General features: G+C 35.2%; 1 protein-coding gene and 5 non-coding genes across 8 annotated transcripts in view; 2 read left to right on the plus strand and 4 right to left on the minus strand.

Annotated features, from left to right (window-relative positions):
* The window catches only part of LOC129768046 (uncharacterized protein K02A2.6-like), a 100,714-nt gene that overhangs the window by 63,401 nt on the left and 21,541 nt on the right, over positions 1-15,772 (plus strand). The gene's annotated exons all lie outside the window — the stretch shown is intronic.
* Positions 1,726-1,797, minus strand: Trnae-uuc (transfer RNA glutamic acid (anticodon UUC)). Its single transcript has one exon. It is a non-coding gene; the product is annotated as a tRNA-Glu (tRNA).
* Trnae-uuc (transfer RNA glutamic acid (anticodon UUC)) lies at positions 5,068-5,139 on the minus strand. The gene has a single exon. It is a non-coding gene; the product is annotated as a tRNA-Glu (tRNA).
* Trnal-aag (transfer RNA leucine (anticodon AAG)) lies at positions 6,363-6,445 on the minus strand. The gene has a single exon. It is a non-coding gene; the product is annotated as a tRNA-Leu (tRNA).
* Positions 7,843-7,924, minus strand: Trnal-aag (transfer RNA leucine (anticodon AAG)). Its single transcript has one exon. It is a non-coding gene; the product is annotated as a tRNA-Leu (tRNA).
* Positions 10,463-10,536, plus strand: Trnat-agu (transfer RNA threonine (anticodon AGU)). Its single transcript has one exon. It is a non-coding gene; the product is annotated as a tRNA-Thr (tRNA).

The raw sequence follows: 15,772 nt of genomic DNA on the forward strand, positions 1-15,772 counted from the left end.
ACCCTTGCAATCGCCTGGCGGATAACGCGGATGGTGTCCCCTTCTGGTGCTCACCGAAAAAGGAGCGGAGGAAACATAAAACATAATTTTATACTTCACTCCGCAGCCGGAGTGACGAAGGTTTGCGAAAAAGGAGGCAAAAATCGTCGTTGCGAAAACTTTCCTCATTAAACCCCTATTAAAACCAATCCCAAAGTTGGAGGAAAAACAAGGACCCGAATGAACACAGAAAGAAACGAAGAGAGAAGAGAAAATGAGCGGGGATGACTGAAAAACGCGAGAGCCATGTCCCACGCATTAACGTCGGTGAATTATTCAGCAGGATTCGTGCCGTTGATTAAATTAGGTGCGAGCTAATTCAGAGATTGATTTATTTCTAACGTTTAATGTTAATTAGTTTGTTATTATTTATCTAACAGCATATTTCGCAAGCGACCATGATCATAATCAGTTTTTCTCAATAATAATACGCCTTCTCAGTTCTCCTAAGCACAAGGGATATGTAAGTTATAAACGAACAAATGGTTCAATAAAATCAATAAATGTTCAAATATATAAACTATGCTGATATTTACATCAATAAGCTTCCGGCCTATCACGGAGATGGAATTTCTGTTTACTGGCTCACATTATTTCTGTATAAACGTTGATCAAGAAAAAAAGGAAAACATCAGTGTTTTTTTTCAGAATCTCACTGAATTATGTTAAGAGTGTATAAAACTTGAGTCAATTAATATCTGCAATGAAATAGCTGTATCTTGGAGCCGTGTTAATGAAATAGAAATGTTGAGTACTCAAAATGAATGTTATTATTGTTAAAAATATTCCGATTTGGTTTTGATGAAATCTCGAACTTTTCTTCGAAAATCGCTCATAATATTTTGGTCACTCTGTTGGCAAACTCGAGCGGTCATTTTGTTCCACCATCTCTTCATCTATGTCGCATCCCGATTCACCATTTTTCTGCCCAATATTTCTCAATTGGGCAGAATTGATGGCAGTTAGATGGATTGATGTCCATTGAGAGGAAGTTCACCCCGCATGTCAAATCAGGCCATAACTTTACAGATCCATTGTGAGCTTTAATATATAGAAGAATACCTTTTTTTTAAATCCTGCTTGTACATTTTGGAGTCCGTAGTCTTGTTTGTCGCGAAAACCTGGAAAATGATTTTTCTCTACAAATCTAGGTATCTGAAGTTTGGAGTTTAACGTGCAATATTTTGTTCAAGTTATTTGGGTACGAAAAAGAATTATTCATGATAGATGCCTTCAAATACTCCTATTTTGCGGTTGTACTAAAGAGGCTTTAAACTTTGCAATTCATTCGCCTCTATATAGCTTCAATCGTGATGAGTGTATTTACATTTCTGTGTACCGACAATATAGTACTCTTTTTCTATAGTAGCGATGAATACAAGTTCACAATTTTTCAAATTGCTATCGTTGCTTTACTTTTAAGTCGCGTAACTATTGATCATTTTTGATTAATACTAATTCATTCAAAATTTCGAAGACAGTATAAGAAAATAAGTAACAGCACGTCGTTCATAAATCACGCAACGCTGAAAATTCATTTTTAGGAACTTGATGGAGAAGTTTAAGTAACACAAAACCATCTCGTAACATGCATAGAGTAATACAAACTCGATTCCTGCTTTACTCCGTGCGTAACGTAATTTATGTACGAAGCTCTAACTTTATCAATTCATTCGGTAAAAATTTTTCCCATACCGGGAATCGAACCCGGGCCTTCTGGGTGAAAGCCAGATATCCTAGCCACTAGACCATATGGGAAGTCATGAAAACATTTATCAAAGAAATTGACAAATACAAGTAGTTGATTTTAAAAGATGGTTCCAAATAACTAAACAACAAACCTACACCCTAAATTAATTTTTAGCACATGTTTTGGTATCCTGGTGTAATTGTAATTAAATTAGCTTAAAAATAACAGAAAATGTGCTGCTCTCCCATACTGGTACAGCATTTGTATAATAAATATGCCATAGGCAATATAAAAGCAATATGAGCGAGCGAAACAAGACCCAAGACCGAAAAGGATATATTTTACGTTTATGCTCTCCCTTTTACTATTGAAAAACAGGAAGTGGGTTATATCTATGGTGTAACCGCAAGGGTGACGAGGACTATCGTTGATTTAGAGATCATTTGTTTAAAGTTGAATCTGAATGCATTCTGAAAGAATGAATATTTGGAGAACTCCGAAAACGAGAGCGTTACGTTGGAGGCACAATGTTTTATGCATCCAATATTGGATACGGAAATATCCTACTGATGGGGAAGAATAATGTTCAGAAGCTATCATGTTAATTGAGATTGATTGAAAAATCACAAAACCAAATGTATTTGGTCACAGTGTTACATGGATAGAAAACATTAAAATAAACTCTTTCACATGAATGTAATTTTAAGTTCCCAGAGGAATTGGCAGATTATTTTCAGTAACGATTAGATATTTCCACATTTTCCTCGATACTGGAAGCCCACCAGTGGTTAATGCTAACTCGATAACCATCTGTTAATAGCACTTGATTGAAACATATTTGGTCACAGTGTTACATGGATAGAAAACATTCAAATAAACTCTTTCACATGAATGTATTTTTAAATTCCTAGAGGAACTGGCAGATTATTTTCCGGATCTTTCTCGATGCTGAACGGCATCCAAACGGAAAGAATTCCGTGCGTGTGTGTGTGTGTGTGTGTGTGTGTGTGTATGTGTGTGTGTGTGTGTGTGTGTGTGTAGCGGCTGCTTCGTGATCTTCCCGGGGAACCGTTTGTGGCATCACTCTCCTCCTGATGGATTCCCTTCTGGCCTAAGGTGCACAAACTCTTGGTGACACCGTTCATCCGCGCTTTCATGATAAACGAAGAGCTTCACCACAACAGCGACAACATGCTCCAATCGCTGTTCAATTTGAACTGAGTGGATTCCCGAGCGGCGCTCGCTTATATACCGATTGGTGATTTCAATAGCCTATTTTGAAAGCAATTTTAAGACTATTGAAACAAATTTTTGGATCATAAAGTAACAAGTATAGAACGCGTAGACATTTTATCTTTCGAATGAAGTGTTTATCATACCATTTCGTTCAGTTGTTTAGGAGCTATTAACACTCAAACTCTCGGTCTCCGGCGTAACGCTTTCGTTTTCGAAACTTTGATTTTACACCCCGGTATAGAAATGAAAGACGTAGTCCTACGTCAAAACACTTTCCAACTTCATTTTATAATGTTGTGTAATATTATCACGCATCTGTGCAACAATACCAATGGCTATGTTGATAGTGAAGCCGTGTAAAACGTCCTTACATTCCAGCTGGCCTTGGTTCGATCCTCGCTTGACTTCGGTTGGACTTTTTCTTGAGTACAATCCCAAGCTGACGTTCCGTCTGAAAGAAAGAGATGTCTGCTCCCATACATACAAATATTTGAAAACTTTTGGAAAGAGTGCTTTTATTTGTTCATTTCACCCATCGTTTCACGAAAAAGCATTTGTTTTTTTGGCGAAGGTAATATGTTTTCTGCCAACGAATACAACACTCGTGTGATTATGTTTTCCACGGACTAAATTGAGGCCTCAATTGTGGCTGGTTTATCTGTGTATACACCCAAACTAGTCTTGGTAGAAAATATATCATCAGGAAAGAGGCTATTTATTATGTAACAGGGGCAAATGCACAATTAAAAGAACCTTGATGCCGCTCCGTGTGCTGTTTTTAAGAGTGTGAAATGTTTGTATGTACAGAACAGACTTATTCTCTCAAACTGAATATTAGTTTGGAATTGTACCAAAACACCCAAACGATACCAAATTGGGATTGAGAACATAACCACCGCCATACCAACGCACGTGGACATTACAAATGTTTTCTGAGAGTAAAACGGAGAGCGTAAACAGTTGAAACGTGATGCGTGCTTATTTGCAAAGTGTCTCTTATTTTGCTCTCCTATATAACTATGACATATGAGGGGCTTAGAATGAAAGGGGTGTAAGTGATTTGATCGATTTCTCTTCATCAACTTTTTCTTTAGTTAATAACTCAACTGCAAAAACGTTCCAATTTGAGTTTGCTATAGAATCCGATAGATGAGGCTCTGACCTATCTTATACATTGTCAAATACAGCTGGGAATGAGTTTGCAGCTAAGTTATGACCAAAAGAAAGTCGATGTAGAGAAATCGATGATGTCACTTACACCCCTTTCAATTCTAGCCCCTCATATATAGATTATGAAAACATCTAATCAACTGACTCTTGTTAAAGAACATTTTACATTTCATTCACCCAGTATGGGTAGATAGCACCTAAGACAAGACGTGCCAACTGGCTTCTTACTTTTCTTTCTGCACTTTCGTCGACCAAGTGCTAGATAACAGGGAAGCGAGATGTGGAAGTTGCCAAATGTTATAAAATTTCGGAAGATTATTTCCCATGAAAAACATGTGTTCTTCGTATTATGTATTTTCTGTGCTGCACCATTTTTTTGTATTCATTTTTCAACCGAATATCATATATTTTAAACAATAATTATTTTCCTGTTATTTTGGTAAGCAAAAAAATTAAACATGAAGAGATAAAGAAAAAACGTAGATTTGATAGTAGGAGTATGACATGTTGAGATACATGAATTAAATTCAAAGTTAATTTTATTTATCAAGAGATTATGAGCCTTACCGTTTACACTTCACGATGAAAACGAAATGAACGACACGCCATTAAATTTCGTTTTACGAAAAGTTAGTTAGTTTTTAAAAACTAACTTTGATATCGTTCAAACACTAATAGTACTGAAATATTGATAAAATAAAACATTCCCAAATTATAATATAGCGTTTATTCATTTTTTTTGTAGGTATGTATGGTTTATTCAGGTTCCAACATGATTTTAAATACTTTCTCTGCTGCCTTGGTTGTTATTTATTTTTAAGCTTTTTCAAAGTAATGTATGAGGCTATCAAAAAATGAGCTATACATTTATTTTTGGGCGCCAGGTTCACACTTGCAGTGATAACATAGTCTCTCAAATTAAAAAAATACATTTCCCATACCGGGAATCGAACCCGGGCCTTCTGGGTGAAAGCCAGATATCCTAGCCACTAGACCATATGGGAGTCTTTGTTCTGTTCTATTCACACTCATTACACTGTAAATTTAACAAAATAACAACAAATGGTACATTTTTTATTGTTTTACTAGCTGGCCCGGCATACTTCATCCCGCCCAAAATAGATTTTTGTAATCAATACTTCCAAACTTTCACGTTTTCTTACTAAGCGCACGTTGATGGGTCCAATCGCAGATCTGTTCATTGATTGATCTTCTAATTGACGCTTTACAAATTCCTTTTAATAACAATTAATTAGTACTTCTACCAAAACTCGTCATTATAATATCAGATTATTTTCAGACACAATACTTGTTCAAGGTTTTTTTAATCACTTGCGAATAACATGTTCCTCCGTTACATGGAATGCAAGTTTGATCCAAGAAATATAATTAACCGAATACACCTCAAATCGGACGATTCCTTCCTCGAGTTTTGCGCTTACCATCACATTTGGCGATCCATTTTTATTTAAATAGCTATAAGATATTTATTTATTTTTTATTTTTATTTATATAGCTATAAGATATAGGAATGCGTTCTCCCACCTGATTCCATTTCCACTTTTGAACAAAGATCAATTTCACATTAACGCAAACATCAAATGGACTAACAATCCTTGTAACCGTAGAAGATACGGGAATTCAATTTTCCGAATTTTCCCATTTTCCTTCAGAGTTTTTCGATTTTTTTCAACTGTCATATTTGGTTGAAATATGTGTAATATTTTTATGGGACCCCCAGAAACATTTCTCGTACCCTAAAACCCTCACATGCCAAATTTGGCTCCATTTGCTCAATCAGTTCTCGAGTTATGCAAAAAATTGTGTTTCATTTGTATGGCAGCCCCCCTTTGAGAGAGTGGAGGAGTGTTCAATCACCATAGGAACGTTTCGTGCCCCCCTGAAACCTAGGTATTTGCACCGAAAACATGTTAATATTTGTTTTTATTCCTACCATTATGAATTATGAATTGGATCTCTCTAATATCAAAAATGGTCGATAATTCTTCAATAATTAACAACGGATTTCTATTCTTCCGTGTTTTATTGAGCGGTGATCCTGTTGTCGACTCGAAATTTTATATAATTTCAAATGAAATAATTGGTTTTTAGGGTAGCAAGTTAAAAGATACGCACATCAGTGCAAATCGAAGCCCTGAAAAAATATTGAAGCTATGATTGCGAATTAGATGAGATTCCAGATTTTAGAAAAGTAAAAGAAATCCGATGGCAGCGGTGGGATTCGAAACCCACGCCACCGAAGTGACTGGTGCCTTAAACCAGCGCCTTAGACCGCTCGGCCACGCTACCTTGATGCAAAATTGGGATTTATGACAGATGTTGATTTTTTAAGATATACACAATTTCAATCAATCTGAATGAAATCTTTTCATGGTAGCTGTGAGTAAGAAGAACAATGTGGGTAAGACGAATAGCAATCGATTTAATTTTTTTTCAAATTCGTATACTTCTGCAGGTTCAGTTAGTCGATTTGAATAGTTTACTATTACTGAAAATAAATGGTTAAACATGTAGTTGCAATATTTAAGTTTTCGAAATAAAAAGTTCAAAGTAGTTTTATTTTAGAAATTGATTCATTGAATGTTGCATTTAGGTAGGTAAGTTCATGTCATGATGATTCATTCGTGCCCTCAAGCGACAATAGAAATACGGATGAACCTGTTTTTATGCGATTCTTTCTTGCGAATTTTTGTGTACAATATATGAAAGGGAGACATCGGACATTTTGCCTTTTTCGACCTCGATTTTCTAATCTGCGTATATGGCCTGTTCACAGTAAAGGAAACAAAAAAGAAGGGAAATTTAACGTTTGCTTTGATTTTAAAATATAATAAATAATTTATGTCCACGATTACATTCCTGAACCAGGGACCATTACTCTACCGATGTTTCAAAGGGTATATTCTAATTTGTTTGCAACTGACAATGACAATTTTTTTTACAAAAATCGCTCATTGGATTTCTATTAAGCTGCTACTTCCCATACCGGGAATCGAACTCGGGCCTTCTGGGTGAAAGCCAGATATCCTAGCTACTAGACCATATGGTAGCTTGTGTATATTTCATGCCACATTGGTTACTTTGAAGTTCATTCGCCTCTTCACATTGGTTACACAGCAATTATAACCAAATCCAATATCAATGAGAATTCTGTTTAATAATTATTTTTGATTCTAGGATTTTCAGTTTCGGAAGCAAACTATCTTATCGGGGTTCATTGAAAAAAAAAGCAATAATCAGGAATTTCTCTCATTCGCATTCATTATATTTTTAATTAGTTGCCGAATTTGGTTTAGTGGCTAGGATAGAAAGCATTGCTTTCATCCAGAAGTCTTTGAGTTCGATTCCCGGTAGCGAAAGTGTGTGTGTTTTTTTTAATTCATAATAAGTGAAATGAGTGAAATAGTAAAAATTGTCTTTAACCCTTTCAATACGGAAGTGTGCCGCTCCGCTGATCGATGTGCAGTATCACTTTCATGTCGTCTGAAGACGACGCTCGTACACACAGCTCATCGCGCGGATATCGTCTATAGACGACGCTCGTAGCGAAAGGGTTAATGACTTATACATAGATAATCAGTCTGTCGTTTACAACAAGTTTTTATTTATATGTTTACTATAAAAAAATGAAATATGTTTACTATAAATATGTTAACTATACGTTTATGTATATAAAAACAAATCACTGGCAGCGGTGGGATTCGAACCCACGCCACCGAAGTGACTGGTGCCTTAAACCAGCGCCTTAGACCGCTCGGCCACGCTACCTTGTTACGACAGCGCGATTTACGACAGATCTCGATTTTTTTAAACAACGTACAACTAATTTGAAAAAAAATAATAGGGTGGGGTCCAGGAAATCACCGTATGTTTAATGTAGGACTACAGAATTGGTACAACGACAGATGGAGTTGACTGCTCGTTGTCTAGAACGAAACCGAAAGAGTAATAACGGGAATCATCATTTCTACCCTTGTCAACTCTCCGCTGCATTAATTGCTCGCTTTTAATAGCACAACTGGGAGAGCACAGATTGTTTGAGTCAATCGACCAATCAGAATGCGGGAATTTCGTTTGGATAATGCTTCATTTTCTTTTAAATTGTTCAAAAAATCAAAAAAAGTTTCATAAAATATATATGCTTTTACTGTAATAGGTGCAAAATATTTCCAATCGAATGATGCCAGATATGCGATTCTTTATACATCCTTCATTATTCTTGCATGCAAGCTTTTTAAATTTTTATTGCACAGTTTATATTTTATACCACAATTCCCGAACTGATTTGACATTCACGACTCATGTGCTACATTTCATTGTTGTACAGAAAATTACTCACAAAGATAGAATTGAGCGTAGAATCACTGTTGTGTTCAGATTTTGTAACAATTTGATGAATTGCAGCAATCAATAAATGCTTGTATTGTAATCTGTATCGGGATTTCTTGCAAAACATGGAGAAGAAGATCTAAACTCTCAATGAGATGTAGTATCATTATAAATACATAAAAAATGCAACCTGTTTTTCTATGAAACAGTACCCGATAGTTATTACCTCGCTTTAGTATAGTAAGCGCGTGTATTAAAGGGTGTGTCACATCAAATTGCATCACGGAAAAAACGCTGTAGAAATTCGCCCAGTAGACTGATCCTTTTGAAAATTTTAGACAGTAAAATAAAAACTATTAAACAACTTTTGGCATTTTCTTTTTATTCATACTTCGAGCCCAAGCCCGTATGCTCGCACCTTCCTCTTTACCCCGTCCATAAGGTTCTGTACAACGTCAGGTTGTAGTTTTTTTTTCGAACAGAAATCCATTTTCTCTTGAAGTCCGCCTCCGATTTGACAACTTTTGGGTTCTTCCGGAGGGCCTGCTTCATAATCGCCCAATATTTCTCTATTGGGCGAAGCTCCGGTGCGTTGGGCGGGTTCATTTCCTTTGGCACGAAGGTGACCCCGTTGGCTTCGTACCACTCCAACACGTCCTTTGAATAGTGGCACGAAGCGAGATCCGGCCAGAAGATGGTCGGGCCCTCGTGCTGCTTTAATAGTGGTAGTAAGCGCTTCTGTAGGCACTCCTTAAGGTAAACCTGCCCGTTTACCGTGCCGGTCATCACGAAGGGGGCGCTCCGCTTTCCGCAAGAGCAGATCGCTTGCCACACCATGTACTTTTTGGCAAACTTGGATAGTTTCTGCTTGCGAATCTCTTCCGGAACGCTGAATTTGTCCTCTGTGGAGAAGAACAACAGGCCCGGCAGCTGACGAAAGTCCGCTTTGACGTAGGTTTCGTCGTCCATTACCAGGCAATGCGGCTTCGTCAGCATTTCGGTGTACAGCTTCCGGGCTCGCGTCTTCCCCACCATGTTTTGCCTTTCGTCGCGGTTAGGAGCCTTCTGAACCTTGTATGTACGCAGGCCCTCCCACTGCTTGGTCCGCTGGACGAATGAACTTGACAAATTCAGCTTATTGGCGACATCCCGGACCAAACTTCTCGGATCACGTCTAAACTGCTTAACTACGCGCTTGTGATCTTTTTCACTGACGGAGCATCCATTTTTGCCGTTCTTCACCTTCCGGTCGATGGTTAGGTTCTCGAAGTATCGTTTTAGTACTCTGGCCGTGGATTGGACGATTCCCAGCTTCTTACCGATGTCCCGATGTGACAACTCCGGATTCTCGAAATGAGTGCACAGGATTAATTCACGACGCTCTTTTTCGTTCGACGACATTTTTCCAAATTTACGAAAAATTGACAGTGAAGCATGGCCAACGTGATCTATACACTCTTATCTGATTATAAGCGAAAGCTGAAGATATAATTCCTAAAAATTAAATTTCTACAGCGTTTTTTCCGTGATGCAATTTGATGTGACACACCCTTTAGCTCTTTGGATCGGAATACATTCTCTGATCAAGACACTCTATATAAAAATACTGTAGATCACAAAAGATTCATATAAAGTATGTGCTTATCTCTAGTGCTTTACTATTACCTAGAAAACTGTGCTCATGACTAACTCAATTATAGCAGAAGACTCTTATGAACTTTTTGAATAAGCACATTCACGCACTTTCGGAATAGTTGTCACTTTTTAGCTCGTTTCTTGATAAAGTTCAATCTGCAAAAAAAAGGACAGTAAAACGTATTAAAATTAACATAATTTCCATGACTTAATAATTTTTAATTTTTTTCATAATTTTGTTTCATGATTGCAGAAATTCTGAATAAAACAATCGTATTTTGCCAAACATCTTATTTGAAGAAATGTTGGGAACATTTGATCGGAACGATTCATTAAACACAAGGCGCCGTGGCTTAGTTGGTTAAAGCGCCTGTCTAGTAAACAGGAGATCGTGAGTTCGAATCTCGCCGGAGCCTGCTGTGTTTATTTTTACAATTTATGCTAGTCTTTGTTTCAGGGGGTAACTGAAAATAATTTCAAGAATTGTTGGAAGTACGTCAATCTCATCAAATAAGTTCCGGTACTGATCAAATCCACCAATCAATAGGACGTAAAATTGGTGTTTTTGTTGATATAGAATACATTAAATTGGCAACACTTTTTGATTTGTGCTCCATTTCGACAGGTGTCATCTGTTTTGGATTGGATTGGTCGAATATCCTCAAATTGATTTTTCGAACCATCGGTTAACTTTGAAAAATCATTACTTAAAAACGAAAAAACGCCTTTCTGGTTTCGATATTTGTTATGTAAAAAATTCAGCTTTCCAGAAAATATATGAAGAAATATAGCGCCCTTGGTCTCGGGACTATACAAATAAGAAAAAACAAATACATTCAATAGTAACGAGAACAGAATTCAAATTTTCTGCAAAGTGTTGTATTTTTTCAATAAAAGACCAGCTGATTGGCTCTAATTTGATCTATCGATCATCTGAATCGGTCCAGTAGTTCAAAAGCAATGAATTTTTGAAAAAGTCATTTTTGGAAAAAAAAGAAAAAGTTGATTTTTCAGAAAACCCTAAAATGGAAACGGTCACCCTAATGAAAGAATTAAAAAATACGGGTCTAATTTTTTGCGATAAAGAACAAAACTACCACTTTTTACGAAAATCTGAGAACCACTATAGTAGCATAAGAAAGAACTCAGAAACATAGCTCATTTTACATTATTGTAATGCTGTTTGGTAGAGTAAATAACGATGACAAAATAATAAATAAAGAAATAATGATAAATACTGATGACAAAATCCAACTAGAAAGTGAGGCAAACCTTTCTTATGATGTTTCCCTTCATACTGTTGATTGAGGGTAAATAGATAAAATGACCTCTTACTTGTTAAAAAAAACTTTTTCCCTGTAACAATTTCCTTTTTCCGATATATTGGAGTAGTGTTGGTATTTGTATGGTCTATTTGTATAATTTTCGCTCAGAATTTAAAAAAATATATTTTTGAAAAAAAATAATTTTAATTTTTAAAATATTTTTTCAGCCTGATTTTTATATTTGTTTTGTATTTTTTATGAAAGATTGAATTATTCCCTATATTTCATTCTATGACGAACATTTTGTGGGTCTTAAATTTTTAGGTCAATTTTTTCAAACAAGCTAAAATTACCTTAAAATATAAAAAAATCTAACTTTCAAACTAAGAGAGCTACATAATTTTGGCCAAACAATGAGATATATGAAATTATTCAAGCTTTCATTAAAAAAAATCCGCAAAATCATATTAAAAAAAAAACACTAAACAAAATTATTTTGAAAATTCAAATTTGTTTTTCTCAAAAACATTAGCATATGTATATTCCATACAACTATCATCAAGTCTCTCATACATTGGAAGAAGGGCACTGTTACATTTGATCAGTGGCGTAGCGTGACCGGGTGTTCCCCGGGTTGGGTTGCTTTGGTGTCACCTCTCCAACCAAATCTTGTCCTTATTGTCCTTAGTCCTTATTGAAAAATCTTTGAAGTGAGCTGAATGAACCACCATTAAATATCTCAAAAGCCGGTCTTCACCACCAGAAAGTCATTTTGTGTGTCTAGTGGGGAGAGAAATTTTGCTTGTTTCTGATTGTTTCTACAAAACAATCAATCGATAAATGCCAACAATTACTATTTACAGCTAATCGAGTGTAAATCGCAATCTTCAATAAATGTTCAGATTTAGCCAAGGCATCCTCTCTCAGAATAATTCCAAACATTATGTTTCTTTGACGGTCCGCCAGGAATTCATAGAATTTGGCTAGGATGTGATAATCCACCCGCTATCATCAGATATTGCATCTTCTGATTCTCACAGCTAATTAGACAGCTAAGAAAAAAATAGGTCTGCGATGGTGGATTTTGAAGTCGCGTGAAGGATGACGAAAGATTGTGGAACAAAACGGGGTATATAGAATCGAATAAATGTTTGTCCTAAATATTTTGATTTTGATTTTTCCCTAAAAATCAGCATGAGCAACTCAATTTTTCCTAAGATTTATGAAGTTGGACGAAGAAAGATCATTGGTAGAGTTATTATTGAAGCTTAGACGAAGAAAGATTTTGCAATAGTAAACTGGTCTTAATGGTGTACGGCATCAAATATTAGGCACTGATTTACATCTATTAGTTTTATCAGCAACTTTGGAGTTGAACCCGCGAAAATTACATAGCACATCACAGTATGTTTATATCCTCGAAGGCATGATAATACCCATATCGATTCCAATAACGAAATACTTAATTTCATCGTCTGATTTTCTTGAAAACTTGAACATTTCAGCCTGTTTGCCTGTTTATGATAGAAATATCCGAGATTAGATTCATATCAAATATATTTTGCTATAACGTAAATATAATGTTTGAGAACGTGATCACAATGTAAATGGAATTTGGAAGAAAACAAACAGCAATACAAATAACTTCACAAGTTGTTCTTCCCCAAAGTCGTTCAAAGAATTGAGGAAAAAAACTGCTACTATTAGTTCAGTTTACATTTTTCTAATGTAAAAACATAGGATAAAGAATAGAAACAAATATAAAATTGAATTTAGGCGCTATTCGACTATTTTTCGGATTATTTTTTCCATGAAATAGAGAAATATCCACGTGGACAACAGGGGGAGGGGTATAGAAAATGTACATGCTTGTCCATGGCGGGGTAGGGGGGTGTCTGAAATCGCACTTTTTCTGTACACGTGGTCCACGTGGAGTTAAAATTTTTTGTAAAAAATTAAGAAAAAAAACTTTGGCCCTCTCCAAAAAGAAGTCTAATTCGTTTTTGGAGATTTCAAGTATGCAAAGTTGATCAAATGACCAATGTCTTCTCACCTACAATGTTTCACTGCAATCTGAGATGGTCCAGATTCGTCCATTGAAAATGTGTACGAAGTTTCCCTGTATAGGACATTTTCAATCATCATTTTCATCATAACTATCATAACCAGTGTTGCCACATTTAAATCTGTACCAGAGGGGTTCAAATTTTTTTCATTTGTACTTTTTATTCCAAAAATCTGTACCATCGAAAATATTCGTTGTAGAGAAAAGTCTGTTTTATTAGCATGAAAACCATACTCATTGATTTACTACAAATACTACATTTGCAAGTCATTCGTGTGTTTTGTTGGTGCTTATACAGCCATTCCATGTCAAACCGATATAGTAGTTCTCAGATTTTCGTAAAAAGGGGTAGTTTTGTTCTTTATCGCAAAATATTAGACCCGTATTTTTATATTTTTTTGTTGGGGTGCCCATTTTCATTTTAGGGTGATCTGAAATATCGACTTTTTCCCCTTTTTTCCAAAAATGTCATGTTTCAAAAATTCAAACTTGTGAACTACTGCCGATTTAGACGATCGACATATCAAATTAAAGCTTATAAGCTAGTCATTCTTGAAAAAATGCTACGCTTGCAAAAATTTCAAGTTTTGGTTTTGTCATTATTGATTGTATTTGTTTTTTATAGTTTTCATGGTCTCGGGACCAAAGGCGCTATATCTTTTTATATTTTTTATGGAAAGCTGAGGATTTTTCACATAACATATCTCGAAACCAGGGAGGCGTTTTTTTCGTTTCTGAGTTATGATGTTTCAAATTGAACCGATGGTTCAAAAAATCATTTTTCCCTTTTTCCCAAAAATGACTCTTTTCAAAAATTTATTACTTTTGAACTAGTGGACCGATTCAGATGATAGACATATCAAATTAAAGCTTACTAGCTAGCCTTTTTTGAAAAATAACACACTTGCCAATTAATTGGATTATAGTCATATACAAACATGTTAACTTTGAAAAATCATAACTTAAAAACGAAAAATAACACCTCTCTGGTATTCGGATGTATTATGTGAAAAAACCTCAGCATTCAGGAAAAAATATAAAAACTATGACACTCTTGGTCCCGAAACGATGTAAGCTACAGAAATCAAATATAATCAATAATTACGAAAACAAAATCCATTTCTATTCAGATCGTAATATTTTTTTTCAACAAGACTAGCTTATTGGCTTTAATTTGATATGTCCATCATCTGAATCGTTAGATCCGTTAGATCAAAAGTTATGATTTTTTGTAGTGGAAGAAATGGGAAAAAATGATTTTTCGGACCATCGATTAGCTTTGAAAAATAATAACTGAAAAATAAAAAAAAAATGCCTCCCTGGTTTCGAGATATGCTATGTGAAAAAATCTCAGCTTACCAGAAAAAATATAAAAAAATATAGCGCCTTTGGTTCCGAGACCATGAAAACTATAAAATACAAGTACAATCAATAATAACGAAAACATAATTCAAATTTTCTGCAACTGTAGTATTTTTCCAAAAAAGATTTTCATTTAATATGTCATACATCTGAATTGGTACAGTGGTTAGAATGTTATGAATTCTTTAAAAAAAATCAGTTTTGGCAAAAATGCGAAAAAAAAAGGATTTTTCGGACCACCCTATAATGGAAAAGGTCATCCTAACAAAAAAAAAAAATACGACTCTAATAATTTGCGATAAAGAACAAAACTATCACTTTTGACGACAATCTGAGAAACGCTATATCGGTTTGGCATGGAATGGCTGTATACATAGTTTTTCTGAATCCAAATTGCATACCATCTTTTGAATGCTTCAACTGCCAAATCGATTAATTGCATAAGAAAGAGATGAGAAAAATGATGAAATATTATATGTTTTATTATTATTTATTATTCAATGGCTGAAAAGATTTTGTCATTTAGTGGGGTTAATACTTATTATTAAAGAAATATGTTTTGAATATATACAGTTAGGGGCTAATCAAGTGCTTTGATACTAAAATTTAATAATATTCAAAAAATGGAGGTAATCGATTTGGCAAGTGAAGCATCCATTATTTTTAAAATTTCGAGTTGCCGTCACGATATTTTATCAAATGTTTTGATCTCAAAATAGTAAGAAATTTCGTACGCGGAAAAAATCTGTACCAATCTGTACTTTTTGACGAAAATCTGTACTCTGTACCGTACTGAATCTGTACCGAAAATAGTGAAACAAACTGCACCTTTCCAGATAAATCTGTACGTGTGGCAACACTGATCATAACTTTGAGGAATTAAAGGGTGTGTCACATCAAATTGCATCATGGAAAAAACGCTGTAGAAATTTAATTTTTAGGAATTATATCTTCAGCTTT

The sequence above is a fragment of the Toxorhynchites rutilus genome, chromosome 2 (assembly GCF_029784135.1).
Source record: "Toxorhynchites rutilus septentrionalis strain SRP chromosome 2, ASM2978413v1, whole genome shotgun sequence".
NCBI lineage: Eukaryota > Metazoa > Arthropoda > Insecta > Diptera > Culicidae > Toxorhynchites > Toxorhynchites rutilus.